Raw genomic sequence first — 16,561 nt, 5'->3', positions numbered from 1 at the left:
CTGTCGGCCAACGGCAATCACGCGCACTACCTTCGTAGTGCTACGCACGTCCGTTGGCCGATGCAGCCCCGCCCCCTGCGCTGAACCGCCGCACCACTGCGGAATTGCCGCTGTGGTTAAGCGGTTAATAATCACACCATCTGTCCTAGATGGTATGGTGTTTGAGGACAACTCCTAGCCTTGTAAATGGGTTTTTCATGTGTAGCACACCAATCCATTGCTGGGCACCACTCCAGTATTGTAGGGGGATTTGGAGATTTCCATCTACATGCAGTATCCCTTTTTACAATTATGGTAGCCATACCTATCAAGGCCAGTCATTCACTAGTGTCACCTCTTTCGTCCAGGATGCCCAGGAGGTCAACTTTGTATGTTAGTGCTATCAGTTTCTCTAGTAGTCAGATTTGTACTTTTCTTATTGCTGTAATTCTAGGGCATGTCCTACCTTCTACATAGAAGTCAGTTTTTTGACCAGCATATCGAAAGCAAGCAAGGCCAGGTAGTTAGGTCTATTCGCATGCCACTGCTGTTTTTCAGCAGTATCAGCGTTGAGCAAGGTGAGCTATGTATAAACCTTCCGGAATTTAAAAATGTATTTACTCTACCATACAAATTTTGATGCAATAAGCACCAAAATCTACTTTGTTCCCCAAAAATACATTGTAGAAACTTACATAAAATAAGACACAGACTACTTCAGAGTTAACATGTAAAGAAAGTCTACTCTACATGTACACGGAGAACGTAGGCTTGATAAACTAGTGTCCGACTTGCAGAAATTCCGCATGGCCTTTAATTTTGGTAAGCCACAAAACTGTGTTTTGACACGTGGCCAATAAACATATAGTACATTAGAATTTCTTCAGAATTATCAACTAATACATCATGCGTTCATCACCAGACTGTACAGGTTACACAATTATTTGGTACAGTCCTAATCAGAAGAAGCTAATAGTGCGTGCAGGGTTGTGGTGCTCCCATGTCCAGTGATTGGGACAGTGGGGATTTTCCAATCAAAAGGAATGCAGTAACCAATCGGAGGTTGACACTTCCTCTCATCGATATATGGTATGGTAACGTGGTCTGTTGCTGGGCAAGTAAGCCAATGCATGTTGCAAGTAGTGTCCTTAAGCAAACCTTGTATTCTAAGCTGTCTAGTTTACCCGGATACATTAGTTTATGCAAGATCATTGTGTTTCTGCACATAATATTCTGGCCTTGTCATCATTCAATCTCATCAAACGTGAACAAGACCAGATTGATTCCACATAAAGTAAAACCACAACATAATAGGTGCTTTTCATCATAACCAATACATGACATATCCCACGGTATTGTTTCGCTAATGAGAATGTGTAACCAGTAATGGAATAGACATTCTTTTATTACTGTCCTCAGTGGCACTCCAAATTTCTGTACACTGACCACCATGTCTACAGTCTATGTAGAGCATGTGAATCTACAGCAACTAATGCTTTGAACTGAACATTTTACTTGACCTGTAAGCATCTGTTTGTAGCATGTAATGTTGTAGATTCACATGCACTCCCCTCCCTGGATACCTGTGGGTCTGATCCCAGATCTCTTTCCTCAAATTATCTTTTTTGTGCAGTACACATGTGCCTTATTTAATGTTCACTCACAACTCCACACTGCTCTCATCCCTGTGCAGACAACAATCTAACATAGTCAATGCCCATGTGTGTAGCCTGCTAAGAGAGGGGTCACTGTACCTTGTGACATAAGACTGTCAAAGAAAAAAAACCTTGCAAACGTCCAAGCCCAACACTAGATGGCTGTATGCAGAGCATGTGAATCTACAGAACAACACTCTACAAACAGGTGCTTACGGGTAAAATTTTCCTTTTAGGTTAAGTGTTAATGTAAATTAATTTTATATATTCATTTTAAGTATAGTACAAAATAAAGATTACAGTCCTATGACCTTAATTTTGAATTAAATATTCAGTTAGGTTCAAATATATTACATTGAAATATTTTCTCAAGTTGTAATTAAAAAATAAATCCCACCTAAAGGAAAATTATTGTTTATTTATTGTGTTAATGGTAAAGTTATGTATAGAATTAAATTCTATTTTTTAAATGTATATTTTTAAATTAAATGGCTAAATACATATTTCACAAAGATTTGTTTTTATTCACATATAGTATTTTTATGACCTTTTCATTTTAAAAAAGTCCAAATAAATTAATTTATTGTAATACTTTTTGTGGTTCTGTTTTAAGTCCCGCCTCCATTATTTTCAATGGTAGCATATTACAGAGTTCCAGTGGTTGGCTACATGTGGTGCTGGAGTACATTTACTAATGTTTTGAGTAATTTTTGGGTCTAGTAACTTTAGAAGTGCAGTGCTTGACTAGAAATGGGCTTACTCTCATGTGGGGCGATATCTGTCTCTCCCAAAGGGAAACACCCGTTACAACGAAGGCGTTTCCACGCGGTGCAATCGCAACGCGACTTTTACATCACGGCCGGCTTTACAACGCATGCTTTCAGGACGCATGCTACAGCAGCGCAGTCACATATACATCGCTAGCGATGACAACGCGGGAAAAAAGCATCCAGTACAACGAAAGCATCTATCTGCAGGTCGGACAAGTTAAATAAAGATTATTGTATATGAAACCATAATATTAAACAATAATAAATGTTACACTGGCAGGACTCCAGTACAACGCGGGGAAAAAGCATCGATCTGCAGGTCGCACAAGTTAAATTAAGATGATTGTATATGAAACAATAATATGAAACAATAATATATATATGTAATAAATATTATACTGGCAGGACTCCAGTACATGTTATGTTGTTATTACAATTACTGGGAGTGGCGAGAATTGGTGATGGATGCATGATGGAATGGTGGATGGCTAAAAGTGTGGATGCATGATGGATGGGTGAATGGATGGCTAAAAGTGTGGATGGATGGGTGGATGAATGGGTGGGTGGTTGGGTGGCGACAGTTGGTGATGGATGCATGATGAATGGGTGCATGATGGGTGGTTGGGTGGATCGATCGATGGTGTGTTGGATGGATGAATGGGTGGGTGGGTGTTGACAATTGGTGGTGCATGCATGATGGATGGAAGGGTGGATGAATGGGTGGCGGCAATTGGTGATGGATGCATGATGGGTGGATGGGTGCATGATGGGTGGATAGATGAATGGGTGGCGACAATTGGTGGTGCATGCATGATGGGTGGATGGATGCCTAAAAGTGTGGATGGGTGCATGATGGGTGGTTGGGTGGATGGATCGCTGAATGGGTTGGTGGGTGGTGACAATTGGTGATGGATGCATGATGGATGGCTGCATGTTGGGTGGATGGATGGATGGATGAATGGGTGGGTGGGTGGCGACAATTGGTGCTTGCATGATGGATGGGTGGATGGATGGGTGGATGGATACATGGATGACAAATTGTGGATGGATGGATGCATGATGGGTGGATGGATGGATGGATGCATGGATGGATGGCGAAAAGTGGATGGGTGGGTGGGTGCATGATGGGTGGTTGGATGGATGAATGGGTGGGTAGGTGGTGACAATTGGTGCATGCATGCATGATGGATGGATGGGTGGGTGGGTGGGTGAATGGATGCATGGATGACAAATTGTGGATGGATGGATGGATGGATGCATGGATGGATGGCAAAAAGTGGGTGGGTGGCGACAATCGGTGGTGGATGCATGGTGGATGGGTGCATGATCTGTGGGTGGATGGATGGATGAATGGGTTGGTGGGTGGCGACAATTGGTGATGGATGCATGATGGATGGGTGCATGATGGGTGGTTGGGAGGATGAATGGGTGGGTGGGTGGCAACAATTGGTGGTGCACGCATAGTGGATTGATGCATGATGGGTGGATGGATGCATGATGGGTGGATGGATGCATGATGGATGGATGGATCGATGGGTGGATGGATGGGTGGCAAAGTGGGTGGATGGATGGTGACAATTGGTGATGGATGCATGATGGATGGGTGGATGGGTGCATAATGGGAGGTTGGGTGGATAGATAGATGGATGAGTGGGTGGGTGGTGACAATTGGTGATGGATGCATGATAGATGGGTGGTTGGGTGGATGGATGAATGGGTGGGTGGGTGGCGACAATTGGGGGTGCATGCATGATGGATGGGTGCATGATGGGTGGTTGGGGTTAGGGGGGCAGGATCCTAGCGGCAGTGTTACCGCTCTGGAAGTCCGAGGTGTTGGTATGAGGCATGGCATCTGCCGCGTTAAGCAGTGGAACAACGCATGTGCACCAAAGCTTTCTGACAACAGAGCTGACCACACTGGGATGGGCTTTCAACAGAGAGACAATGATGATAGAAAACCTGCTCAACTCCACTTGGAAATGAAAAGCGCAGTGCAGACTATATACGTTTTTTATTTTTTTTTATTTTATTTATTAAACCTTTTCAGTATACTATCTACAGTGCAGCATACATCAAGCAATCACATGCATCGTGAGCAGCATATATATGTATAACCCAGGAATCAACCATTACAGCGATAAACACATACAAGCAGTTACAATAATACCACAACTCCTCCCACCTCCCCCAAACATCCAGCCAAGCGATAACAGCACATTAAAGCCCCTCATCGAGGCAATCCCATGAAAAGAAAAAAACAAGAAAAAACACGTGTGTTGCAGAGCGGTCAGCAATAAACAGGTGACATCTCCTCAGAAATACTACAACCTAGCACTCGAGTAAGAGAGTAAAACAATTCCTGGATAGTGATAGCACAGTAAGAGTGACAATCTTGAGGGCACCGCCCCACCGCATAGATCAGGATGTGACAGCATATACACAGTTATAGGGCTCCAAAAGTCTTTAGGGCGAGAAGTTGCAGGCAGTTCCTCCTCATATATTTGTAACTGGTCCTTGCAATAGACTAGGTCAATGAGCCACATTTTTATAATAGGGGCAGACCTTGATCCCCATCTCTTTGCTACCACTCGTTTCGCCATCAATGTAGATACCGCCATAAGTCGTCTGTTGGCCGGTTTCAATCGATTCACATACCCCAACAGGTAAAGTTCAGGCGCACAGGCTACCTGTTCAAGTACCACTTCCGATAATATACGAGCCACTTCTGTCCAGTATGCAAAGACCTTCCCACACAACCAGGCTACATGATAGAAGCCCGCATCATTCGTACAGCAGCGCACATATCTCGCAGTCTCCCTCAAGCCGTACCTATGGAGCTGCACAGGAGAATAATATATTTGGTGCAGAAACTTAAAGTGGATGATCCTGAGATTGCAGTTGGCCGTGAGCCGTCCCGTGAGTTGACAACAGGCCGACCAGATCTCCATTGATACCGGACAATTTATCGCCTCCTGCCAGCGCTGACGTGACTGGTGATCTTCGAAATTGTGCTCCCGCTGAGAAGCATAATAGAGCCTAGTGATAAGGCCTTTACGGCTCTCCACCGTCAGCATTGCTTGCAATGCATGAAGAGTCGTGGGGTCCTCAGGAAAGTCTGGGTACCCATACCGAACAGCCTGCCTGATTCTAATATACATGAATCGAAACATAAAGGGGTGATTGATCCCGTTCTGGGCTTCCGCAAGGGTTTTAAATCAACCCTCCTTGTAAAGATCGCCCATCCTGACCACCCCCGCAGCCGCAAGTTCCTTTAACATAGCTGGTTCCCGAGCAGCCGATATCCCAGGGTGAGACGCTATGGGCAACAGAGGGGCATATGAATATGAGAGCTGGGCTCTGACGGCCAGTGCCCTCCACGCCCAGGACGTGCACTGAGGTGGGCTGATTTTGTGTCGGGGTCCGCCCGATAGAACCATAGCCTGCACCGGAGTGGGAAGGACCGTGTCCGCTTCAATGGCTACATGTGGTTGAAAGCGCTGCGGGAAGTGCCAGTAATGCGCAAAGTGCGCCTGTGCACAGATATAGTATAGGCGTAGATCAGGAGCCTCAAAGCTGCCCCTGTCCAAAGGCTGCGTCAGGACGTCCCAGCGGCATCGAGATTTCTTACCACCCCAAAGAAATGTAAGCAGTGCCAATTGCAGCGTTTGGAATAACGCCACGTTCAGTTTGATTGGGATATTAATAATAAAATACAGCATTTTGACGACGGCAATCCTGTCTGCTAACGACAAGGGAAGGCGTGCCCTCCGTTCCGCCTGCTCCGTAATACGCATGATGGCTCGCCCATAATTCTCGGTGACCACAACAGCCGGGTCTCTATGGATCATCACCCCAAGATACTTTACAGGCTCAGAAGTCCAGGACAGCGGAAAGTCCAGCTCAACCTCCTTCGTACGCTCTGTTATCTGGAACACCACGGATTTGGACCAATGGATGCCCAGACCTGAAAAACTTTCAAATTGGGCATACTCCCTCAATACCGCGGAGAGATAAGTTGAGGGTTCCCGGACGAAGAGCAGCATATCGTCCGCGTATAGCGAGACAATTAGCGGGCACTGTCTAAACCGCAATGCTGCAGCAGCATGTTTTTGGCGGTTGCTTGCAGGCCAGAGGTTCTCTCACCTAAGAAAAGAGGATGGGCGACAGGGGGCACCCCTGCCTCGTGCTCCGTTCTATAGGAAATAAGGACGAGACCTTACCATTCACCCGGACCCAGGCGACAGGCTTACTGTAAAGAACCCGGATCCACTGTACGAAGAAGGGGGGGAAATTCCATCCTGCTCAAGACCGTAAACATATAGGACCAATGCACAGAATCAAACGCCTTTGCTGCGTCTAGCAACACAGCCACGGCCTGGAAGTCAGCTTTGAAATAATGTAGCGTGGAAAATAAAGTGCGGAGATTGTGCGCGGTTGATCTCTCCATCACGAAACCGGACTGATCCGGTAGGACCAGCAGAGGTACAAGGGGCTGAAGTCTAGTGGCTATCATTTTTGCCAATATTTTGGTATCAATATTTATGATAGAGAGTGGCCTATACGACCCGCATTGATTTGGAGGCTTGTCCGGTTTTAGCAGGGTGACAAACAAGGCCTCCCTAAGCGACGGTGGCAGGGTCCCGGTATTGTAGGCCTCTGCATACATCTCCAATAACAGCGGAACAAGAGCTGAGGCAAATGCCTTATAAAATACACTGGGCAGACCATCCGGTCCGGCAGCTTTACATGTGGGCAGTGCCATTATAGTATCCCGCACATCCTCCTCGCCGAACTGCTTTAGATAGCTTTAGCTAGCCAGCCTAATGCCACATCGTCTAAATAATCATGCGTTTCTCCTGCTGGAGGGGGTTCCCTAGCTGCATACAGATCCTTATAGAATTTCAATACGACATCGCAAAGCTCGTCCGTCGAATGATAGGCCGTGCCAGTGTTGTCTATTAGTTCAGTTATGGGCTCCTGGCTACGGGGCTCCCGCAGCTTCTGGGCGAGAGAGCGGCTAGGCCGCCCACCCTCCCCATAATACCGAGCAGTCTGCCGCCGAGAGCAGTGTCGCAACTACTGATCTACAGTGTCATTGTGTTCAGAGACAAGGTTACGTATCTGTGCAAGTTTGTCAGCAGTTGGGGCCACATCAAAGGAGCGTTCCAGGACCTGAATGTCTGCAGACAGCTGCCTAATCCGGCGCCTAATATCTCGTAAAACACCAGCCTGTGCACCTATGCAGGCTCCTCTGATAGTGACCGTAAAGGCCTCCCAGAGGACCCCTGCGCTGTCAACCGTGCCCTTGTTTTCCTTAAAATAATTCTCGATCGCGTCCTCTATAGTTTGCTTGAATACTGGGTCTTTAAGCTCCGACGGTTGGAGCCTCCGAGCAAACTGTGGCGCCCTATACTCTGGTAGTGTCAGCTCCGTAAGCACCGGGGAGTGGTCCGAAAGTGTTCTGGCCGCATGTGTAACACGCTTGACCCAAAGACCTACCTCCCGAGAAATTAGCCAATAGTCTTTTCGTGACCATGAACCATGCCCAGAGGACACACACATACTCTCACAAGCCACTGGATGCCCCAAGCTCCAAATATCATGCACATGCCAAGCATCAATAAGACCCCACAGCACATCTGATGCCCTCCTCTGCCTGGCCTTCCCAGCACCACACCGATCCCGGAACGTATCCAAATACACATTAAAATCCCCACCCCAGATAATTTCGACAGGAGGGAACAACAGGATCCTGCGCCACACAGCCGAAAAAAATGCAGGGTCATCCACATTCGGTCCATAAATGTCACCAAGAGCACACTTTCTCCCCCCAACCTACCATGCAACAGCACAAAACGGCCTAAATCATCCGCTTCAGTTCTAATTGCCGTGAAGGGCACACCTTTCTTCACCAGAATGAGTACCCCTCTGGCAAATGAGGAATATGAGGAGGCCGCGCGCACACTCGCCAAGCGCGTCCCAACATTCTGCACCGACTCCGCAGTCAAATGCGTTTCCTGGAGGAAAGCGACACTCACACCCATTCGATCCAAGCCTGCAAACACCATCCTAATTTTCCGTGGCGAATTCAAACCCCGGACGTTCCATGTGGCAAACGTAATAGGGCTACCCATTAGCCGGTTGCAGGAAAATCAAGTAGCAATCACCATATTGAAAGCAATAGGACCGCAAACCGTAACCCACACTGCACATTGTCACTGTATGCCTGGTAGAAAGTAACTAACAGTTCCCCCTCCCCATTCCCAGCGCCACCCGCCCAACACCAACTTCAGCACCCCAAACATGCCAAAGCCATCCCAAAACCAAACTAAACCCTTCCCCCCCCCCCCCAAACAACAAGGTTCAAGTTCTGGGGTACACTCATATGGAGGGGCGCAGATGCGTAGTCCTCCCGCATAACAGGAGTTGACCAAGCAAACAATATTACAACACCCCAGTTCAACAAAATAAACCATATACCTACTGGCGAAGCAAGACAGCCTATAAGCCTATAGAGGCCAAGCAAGGTAGGTTCGCAGACCCCAGCCACCATGTTAGGGGACAGCAGGAGTCAAATCAGGACAAGCTAATACTGCACCAAGACAGTAGACACCACAAGCAGCAGAAAAAGAGCGATATATGCAAACCACTTTACAAATCATAAGGCAGCAGGTGATCTGAAACAGTCCACCCCTCCCCCAACCATAAAGTCAGGACATAGGAAAGGCACACAGAAAGTCATCGTAAGCAACAATTCTCCAGGAAAAGTCCCTACACTTCCTGAGCGGAACCCTTAGCTCTCCTCATCTCCCAGCACCTCCTACAGGCGCTCCAGCAGAGTCCCGCTTCCGGTGTTTCAATTTCTTTGCATAATCCATTGCAGCCTTTGTGTAAGGATACAAGCGCCGTTTCCGCAGGAGTGCCAGGAACAGCAGACAAGACCAACCCTTCCCCCCTGCACCTATTGCGTCTATCAAACACTAGAACACAATGGTGGTATGGAGGGAAAGGAGGGAACAAAACAAGGAAAGGCAGGGAAGAAACAGGACTCCTCTGGCTGGTTTCCCACAGGGTCGAGACAGGCACTAAAAGGAATGGGTTAGGTTAATGCAGATCAACAACAAATAAACCACAATCATTGGAAGCCTAGGCTATGTATCATACCTAAGAGGGTTCTTCAGTATACCGGTCGACTAAATCTCTACCATAATACTGGATCAGCTATGATTGGCAAACCTGACGTCTGTCTATAACAGCAAAAGGAAACTGTTTCTCTCGGTTTCTTAAAGTGTTGTGCAAGAACTGTGAATCCGGTTCTCTTACCATGCAGAGAAAGAATAGGGGTTCTGATTATCAAGAGGGAGGCAATTGTAAACTGTCAATCGTCTTATCTGAAACTGTAATAACACTCATGTTAGAAATCATAACATAATAGGCAGGGTATTATTAATAGAAAAGGCGCTAATAGTGCTTTACCCGTTCTTCTTGCCCATGCACTGTAACGAATGCCAGTCTCCAATTTGACACCAGAGAGTCCACGAACAAAAAGAAGAAAATGGGATAAAACCCTGACCGACCACAACTCCCACAATCCCTTGGAAGAGCCCGCTGCCTACGCTCCGCAAGTCCGGCTGGCCGACGGAACAAAAAGTGTCCGGCCGACAGGGGGAACCGCGAAAATGCAGGCGAAGGACCCCCTCAGGACGGGCGAGAAGACAGCCGGTTCAGGAGGAAATTAAAATAACAGGAATCCGGTCCGTCCAATATAGCATTACAGACGAAGGTCCGTCTGGAAGCTCAGGAGGACGGAGGCGATATAGATGCACAAGACGTGTATCTGTAAAATAACCAGGAACTACTCAGGATTGGAAGTTTGGGCAACAGATTCAAGATTGTGAGCAGAGAGCAAAGGATGCCGTAACACGAACGGCTAGTGCACAACGAAAGCGGCTTAACGGAAGTGACGTGCCCTGTCGGGAACACGAAAACACTAGAACGCGAAGCCCCGAGTTACAGGGAAATCAGACTTTAGGCTCTAGCCCGTCCCCCTCGCGCATGCGCGTTTCTGGGCGGCCATCTTTGACAGACCGTGCAATCTGGCCGGAGAACTGGCAGGCGTAACACTTTGGGGAGGAGAAGATCTTGTTGTCCGCAGCAGCATCAATGCGGAGATGAGACGGGTATAACATTGCGTAGGGGACCTCCTCCTTAGGCAAAAATTGCTTCACAGTGCCGAACTCCCTCCGTGCGGCCTGAACTGCGGCTGTAAAATCCGGAAAAAATGCAAGCTTGTTATGTTAAATTGTCCCTTTCTATCTTGCCATGCGCAAAATGGTGTCTCTGTCCCTATAGTTTAAGATACTATCTATTATAGGGCACGGAGGGGCCCCAGGCACAGAACGGGAAGCCAAAGAGCGACGAGCGTGTTCGACGATAAACATATTGGACAACTGCTCCGCTCCAAAAATGTCTATGATGAGGCGCTCCATATATATGTCTCCATCTTGCCCACATTCGTGGACTCCGGCAGTCCCGTAACGCGGATGTTATTGCGTCGGGACCGCTCCTCCGAGTCCTCGTTCTTCGCCTGAATGAGGGAGAGGACCCTTTCCATATTCAGCGCCTTATCAGTGACCGTGGATAGACCATCCTCCGTGGCTGAGACCCTCTGCTCCATCTCCCCCATGCGCGCACTCTGTTTTTCAGGTTTGGAAGACATATGGTCAAGTCTGTGATTGACCGCTGTCATAGCGTCTTCGATGGACTGCAGTGTCCGCTGCATGGCCACCAAAGTGGCTTCCAGGGTGGGCAGTCCTCCTGCCACCGCGTCCGTCTCTGAATCCGAGGCGGCCCTCTGCGGGGTCTTGGGCGGCCGCCTTGACTCAAAAGTGAGCTTTGATTGATTCTTGTCGGTCCAGCCCATGGTCTCAAGACGTGGCACAGCACTATGACAGGAAAGAGTGAGGCACCAGGGACCCCCAATGCAAAAGTCCAGTCAGGATCACTCCTCACACCACTGGTCAGTTATCGACACCTCAGTCATACACAGGGCCCCAACTACCTCAGCAGATGAACATGAGAGGTCCACAATTGTCACCACTGCACTCAGCCTCAACAAACTCTAGTATTTTAATCAGACAAGTCACCACCTCCAAGAAGAAAATGCAGCATGTAATTGGACCTTCTCTGGCACAGCTCATAAACAATACAGCCTCCTATGCAGCTGCCCGACTCCAGCCTCGCAGCCTAGGAGCAGACCACGGTGTGCCAAAAAGCTTCAATTCGCACCCTTCTATTTTCCAGGATACCAGCTGCTATGGCCGTGGTCAAGGAGGGAGCAGGCAGCCTCCGCAGCGCCGCCCCTCTCGGCCCGATGCCGGACAGCAGCCAATCAAGGCCAAGGATCCGTGGCCTACTCCCGGAGCCCTGGACAGGAGGCACCATTTCACCGAAGTCTGGGAGGCCCAAGCTCAGCCAGCGCTGGAACGGAGGCAGCGTTACACACCCCCAGGTAAAATATCATCAGCACCGCCACAACCCGCACCCTCCCGCACCAGCTGTAGCTCGCAGGGCGTAGCCCGGTGCTAGGCCTGGTACCACCTCCGCGACCCCGGCCGCCACCAGGCCCCAACCCCTCTCACCATCGCCAGTGCCACAGGGACCACGATGACCCCAGCAGCAAGCCAGGGCCGCTCCGCAAGCCCAGATCAGCGGCCCTAGGTAGTCGGATCTTCTTTTCTCGGCTCTCCACCCGCCTTCACGGTCCGGCCCAGCCGACAGGGCCCGCAGAGCATCCAGCGGGGGTCCGCACGACGATATACGGTCCTCCGAGGCCCAGCAGGGTCTAGGCTCAAAGGGGGAATTGCAAGCGCAGCGGGGACCGCAGCAGACAGGCCTCAGGCGAGGGTGTAGGCTCACCACCCCAGGCGGGCCGCCATATCACAGAGCCTCGCGGTCAGGATGGCGATTCACAGCAGGCCGGCTGTCGGGGTCCGAGAAAGCCACAATTAGCGTAGAACGATGCTGCAGGTCTCTGGATGGCTGTACCTTCCAATAGCCAGTACAGAAGTTAATGGATGCAGCAGATATTGGGCGGATATTGGCTTGGTCAGGCAGAGCCTCACAGAGGTGCGGCCATCTTGCCTAGCGTCTCCCCGACTATATAAATGTTTATCTCAATTACTTCCCTACCCTTTTAAGCACCGTACATGCGACCCATCACTCGCATATTCGTAAGCACTTACTCCGCGTTCCAACCTTACATACCCCATTGGCCACCCATACCATCTCTATTTAGTAACTTCCCTCGCATACCAGCAAGCAAGCAAATGTCCAGCTTTATAATATGTGTGGAAACTCCCTCATGTATCCTGTTATCTGCTTCATTAACCCAAAAGTACTAAGCAGTGACTAATTGTTGGACTTGGCCTTTCTGGCAGGTTCACCCCTGAACTTTTTGCCTTTTAATGTTACATAATTATAGTGATTTCTGGTCTTTGCACACTTTGACACTGTGTCCCAGTGTAAAGTGCATGCACTCCCTGAGTGCGTGTGTGAGATTGGCCTGGCCTCCCATAGGAATGCATGAGGGATTTGTGTGTCCATGGTAGTTCCTGATGTGTGGGGAGTGCAGGGTCGAGTTTGGTATGTGCGGACTCGTGTGATTAAATGCTGTGCGATGATGTGCGTGGATTTATTGTGTCTAGTGTGGAAGTGCCACTTCTAGAAGTTGGCCTGTCTGTGCAGTGAATGTGAATTGACTGTCTGGCTTGTGATTGGCTGGAGCTGGCTGGTGTGCCTGGCTCCAGGAGTCAGGATGGGTCTGCCCCGGTGGTGAATGGAGAGATTTGCATGTTTATGGGAGGGAGGAGTGCACCTGTGACCTGAATAGGGCTGGGCCTTTCCTCTATAGGGAGAGGGGCTGAGCAAAACAAAGTGCTCAAGAACCAGTTGCATCTGGTTCGCCCCTAGCCTACATCTTTGACAACAAAGGATTTCTGTCTATAAAATGAGGCTGTGACCTCATGTAAAATGTTCTGGTTTCCTGACTTGAATCTACCAGGGGCGTGCTACTGCTGGGGCCCAGGGGAAAGCTTGCCTCCCTGGGCCCTGCCCAGCCCCTGGATGCCCTGAATGCTGGATGACTGGGGGACTTGCTTTGCTGGGAGCTGCCTGCTCCCTTTCCTTGCCCTGGAACCCTGTCTGCTGTACTCTCTTACTCTACAGGACCTTGCTTTTACTTTAAGAGCCCCTGGCTCCTTTCCTGATGCAGGGAAACGCTGTGCCCCTTTTTGTTTGCCATTTCTGCCGCTGAAGAGGAGCGCTCTGATCTCCTCCTCGAGGGAACCCCGACGTAGGGATTCCCCGATCTTACCGGCATCGCGGGTGCCCACCCCACTTATTGTCATATTTCGCTACAGGTGCCACCCGGCATTATTGCCTTCATTATTTTAAAATGGCGCGTGCCCACCCCGCTTTTCTATTCTTAATTTAGAGGGAGCCCACCCCTCATTGATCCAATCCCTGCCGCCGTGAACCACGGTCCGCCTGGTTGTGGGCGTGGCCTGCAGACGGAAGCAGGAAGAGAAGTGTGTCCGGAAGGCCCGCCTGGCAAGGAGAAGCCGCCCGGGTGAATGGAGGCGGCCGGTGGGGGCAGCGCCTGTTCTTTATCCCCTTCAGGGCTCTCGTGGTGAAAAGGGAGCCCCGGTTCCGTGAGTGAAACAGGGCACCGGCGAGGAGAGAAGCCGCCCCCCGCCACACTTCAAAGGAGACCGCGAGGAGAGAAGCCTCCCCCGCCCGATGCAGGAGCCCGTTAAGTGAGGGCTGTGTATGGGGGGAGCACGGCCGCATTAGTTCTTGAGTGGCCCCCGCCTGATAGGGGGCCGCTCCAACGAGGGGGCCCACCATTGTTTAACGGGTCAAGAGGGGCCCGTGTCCTTACTGCATTCTCACTCCCTATGCCTTCTCAGAGCTCAGATGGCTCCTACGATGCCCCATTTTTATTTTAAAGTTCCCATGAGGGGCTTGGGCGCATAAACATTCCCTCAGGAGCCAGAGTGCTCCCAGACCCAGGTTTGTTCTTAGGGCCAGATGGCTCCAACCTGTGCCGCATTCTAGTTCTAGAGCCTAGAGGGCTCCACCGTTTTGGCGCAATTTTCGGGAGGGCTAGTGAGAGCCCCTGTCGCAGTTCTGATTCCCAGCTGCCCAGCAAGTAGTGGGCAGCTGCACTGTTTAGGTTTTGCTTTCTAAGGACTTGTTCTTTGTGGACCCAGGAGTGAGTCGCACTCCTTCGCCCCTACTTTGGCCTTCCACAGCTGCGCAGCACTTAGTGCCAGCTGCAGCGTTTAGGCCCTGTTCTTGTCCTCCTCTGCCCAGCAAGTAGTGGGCAGCTGCAACATTTAGGTTTTGGCGCAGTGGCGCAACCTGGACCTTATTGTGATCTATGTGCTAATGCTTTGGGTGTTAGGAAATGTACTGTGTGTAGTATGTTTTGCGCACCCTGTGTTTGATGCCTCTAGATATGATGTATGCATAGGAGGTTGTTTTACCTGTTTAGGTTATGTTAGGAAGATTGTACTTCCCTGTGTGATTTACGCCCCTAGTGTAAGGTTTTACTTAGGTGGTGAGGGTCTAATGTATTTAGACTTATGGTATACTGTGTATGATGGATTTCATGGCACAGACTGTTGCAAGTGCAGTGATTATCAGTGTTTACTGACTGTACGTTCTATGACCTATTTTACTTGTGTGTTTTAGTTCACCTTTACCAAGTTCACTTTGTGATGATCCTGACAGTGGTCCATGTGGCCCTGTCAGGTGTACATAATCCCTTGTAAATATTGCCCGTGCCAGTGGGCACAATGTACATCCTGTGATTATTATTCTGATGTGTTTTGGTAATACAAAGGCTATTTCTGATATAACCTTGTGTGTAGTATCTTTTGTGGGCGGCCTGGGATGCTGTTGCTGGTGGGTGCATGCGCAAATGCTTTACTCATTGCCTCAGGGATCAGCCTTACTGCTTGTGTCACATTGCCAAGGGGGTGATCAGGGGTTATCTTTGAAGTGTAACTCCCTTGCCCCAACTAGAGTGGTGGTTTCTGCTTGGCTTTGGCGCAAGCCTCAGCCAAACAGAAATCCCATTTCTAACACTGAAAGCAAGCGGAAGGATGAGAACTTGTGTTGGCGCAGTACCACAGCAAGAACTAGCTTCACTACAAAACTCTGCATTTTAGATAGTCACATGGAAAGGGATTATTGTTTCTAAGTTTGTTCTAAATGTCATTTCCTTGGAAATGTGTTTCTTGTGCACTTTGAGTTAGGTGTCCTGCCAAGGATAGAAACCAGAGAATCTGGAGGAAGAGTAACTGCCCTTGAGCCATTGCGCTGGTTCTTGGGTTGTCCTACAGTGTGGACTTGATTGGTAAGGAGTCACTAGCTCGGGAGGGTAGATTATCCCCTAAGTGCAATGTGAGTTTTCCGGATTCACCAGTAGGGTGGGATCCAGTGGTAGCAGCATAAATGTGTCCAGTCCATGTGTTCCACGTCCCGTTACCAGACTATGGTACCTGGTGCTTAGTAAGAGGGGTACAGGTTGAGATTCAGGGACAGTAGATACTGTCTCACCGGTCTGGGGGGGTGTGGGTGGATGAATGGTGTGTTGCACTGGACAAGTGAGTGTGAGTTCTCTGAGATAGGTAGCTTGCTGAATGATTGGGTGTGAGTTCTCTGAGATAGGGAGCTTGCTGAATACTTTGGTGTGTACTCCTGTTTTAGCTCAGACACCTAGGTTCCTTGTGTTAAACTTTTCTTGAGAACGTCCACCAAAATGGAGCCTGCTTTTGATTTCTGTGGTCTGTTTAGATACAGTATGTTAGAGTTGGTAAGGTTCTGTGAAGAGAGAGACATAAAGGAGGGAGTGATTGCAAAAGGAGTGGCTGAGGTGTCTTCCAGCCCAGCGTGGTGGAAGAGGTTCAGAGTAGCCCAGCTAGGTCCCGGTGTAGGGGCCCACGTCCTGTCTCTGAGGAGAAGGAGTGGGTGGGGACTGCATGTCTCCAGGTGCCCGAAACCCAGTCTCAGGGCCTGGATTGTTTCTTAAGGGAACATCAGGTCGGGGGCCTAGGCTGTACTAATAGGCCATTTGAGGAGGATCCCCCA

General features: G+C 49.3%; 1 protein-coding gene across 7 annotated transcripts in view; it reads left to right on the top strand.

Moving 5' to 3' along the window:
• Window positions 1-16,561, top strand: part of FIRRM (FIGNL1 interacting regulator of recombination and mitosis) — a 3,243,174-nt gene that overhangs the window by 333,544 nt on the left and 2,893,069 nt on the right. The gene's annotated exons all lie outside the window — the stretch shown is intronic.

The sequence above is a fragment of the Lissotriton helveticus genome, chromosome 1_1 (assembly GCF_964261635.1).
Source record: "Lissotriton helveticus chromosome 1_1, aLisHel1.1, whole genome shotgun sequence".
NCBI lineage: Eukaryota > Metazoa > Chordata > Amphibia > Caudata > Salamandridae > Lissotriton > Lissotriton helveticus.
The sequence above is the reverse complement of the archived record's forward strand: the minus strand, read 5'-3'. Positions and strand labels throughout refer to the sequence as shown.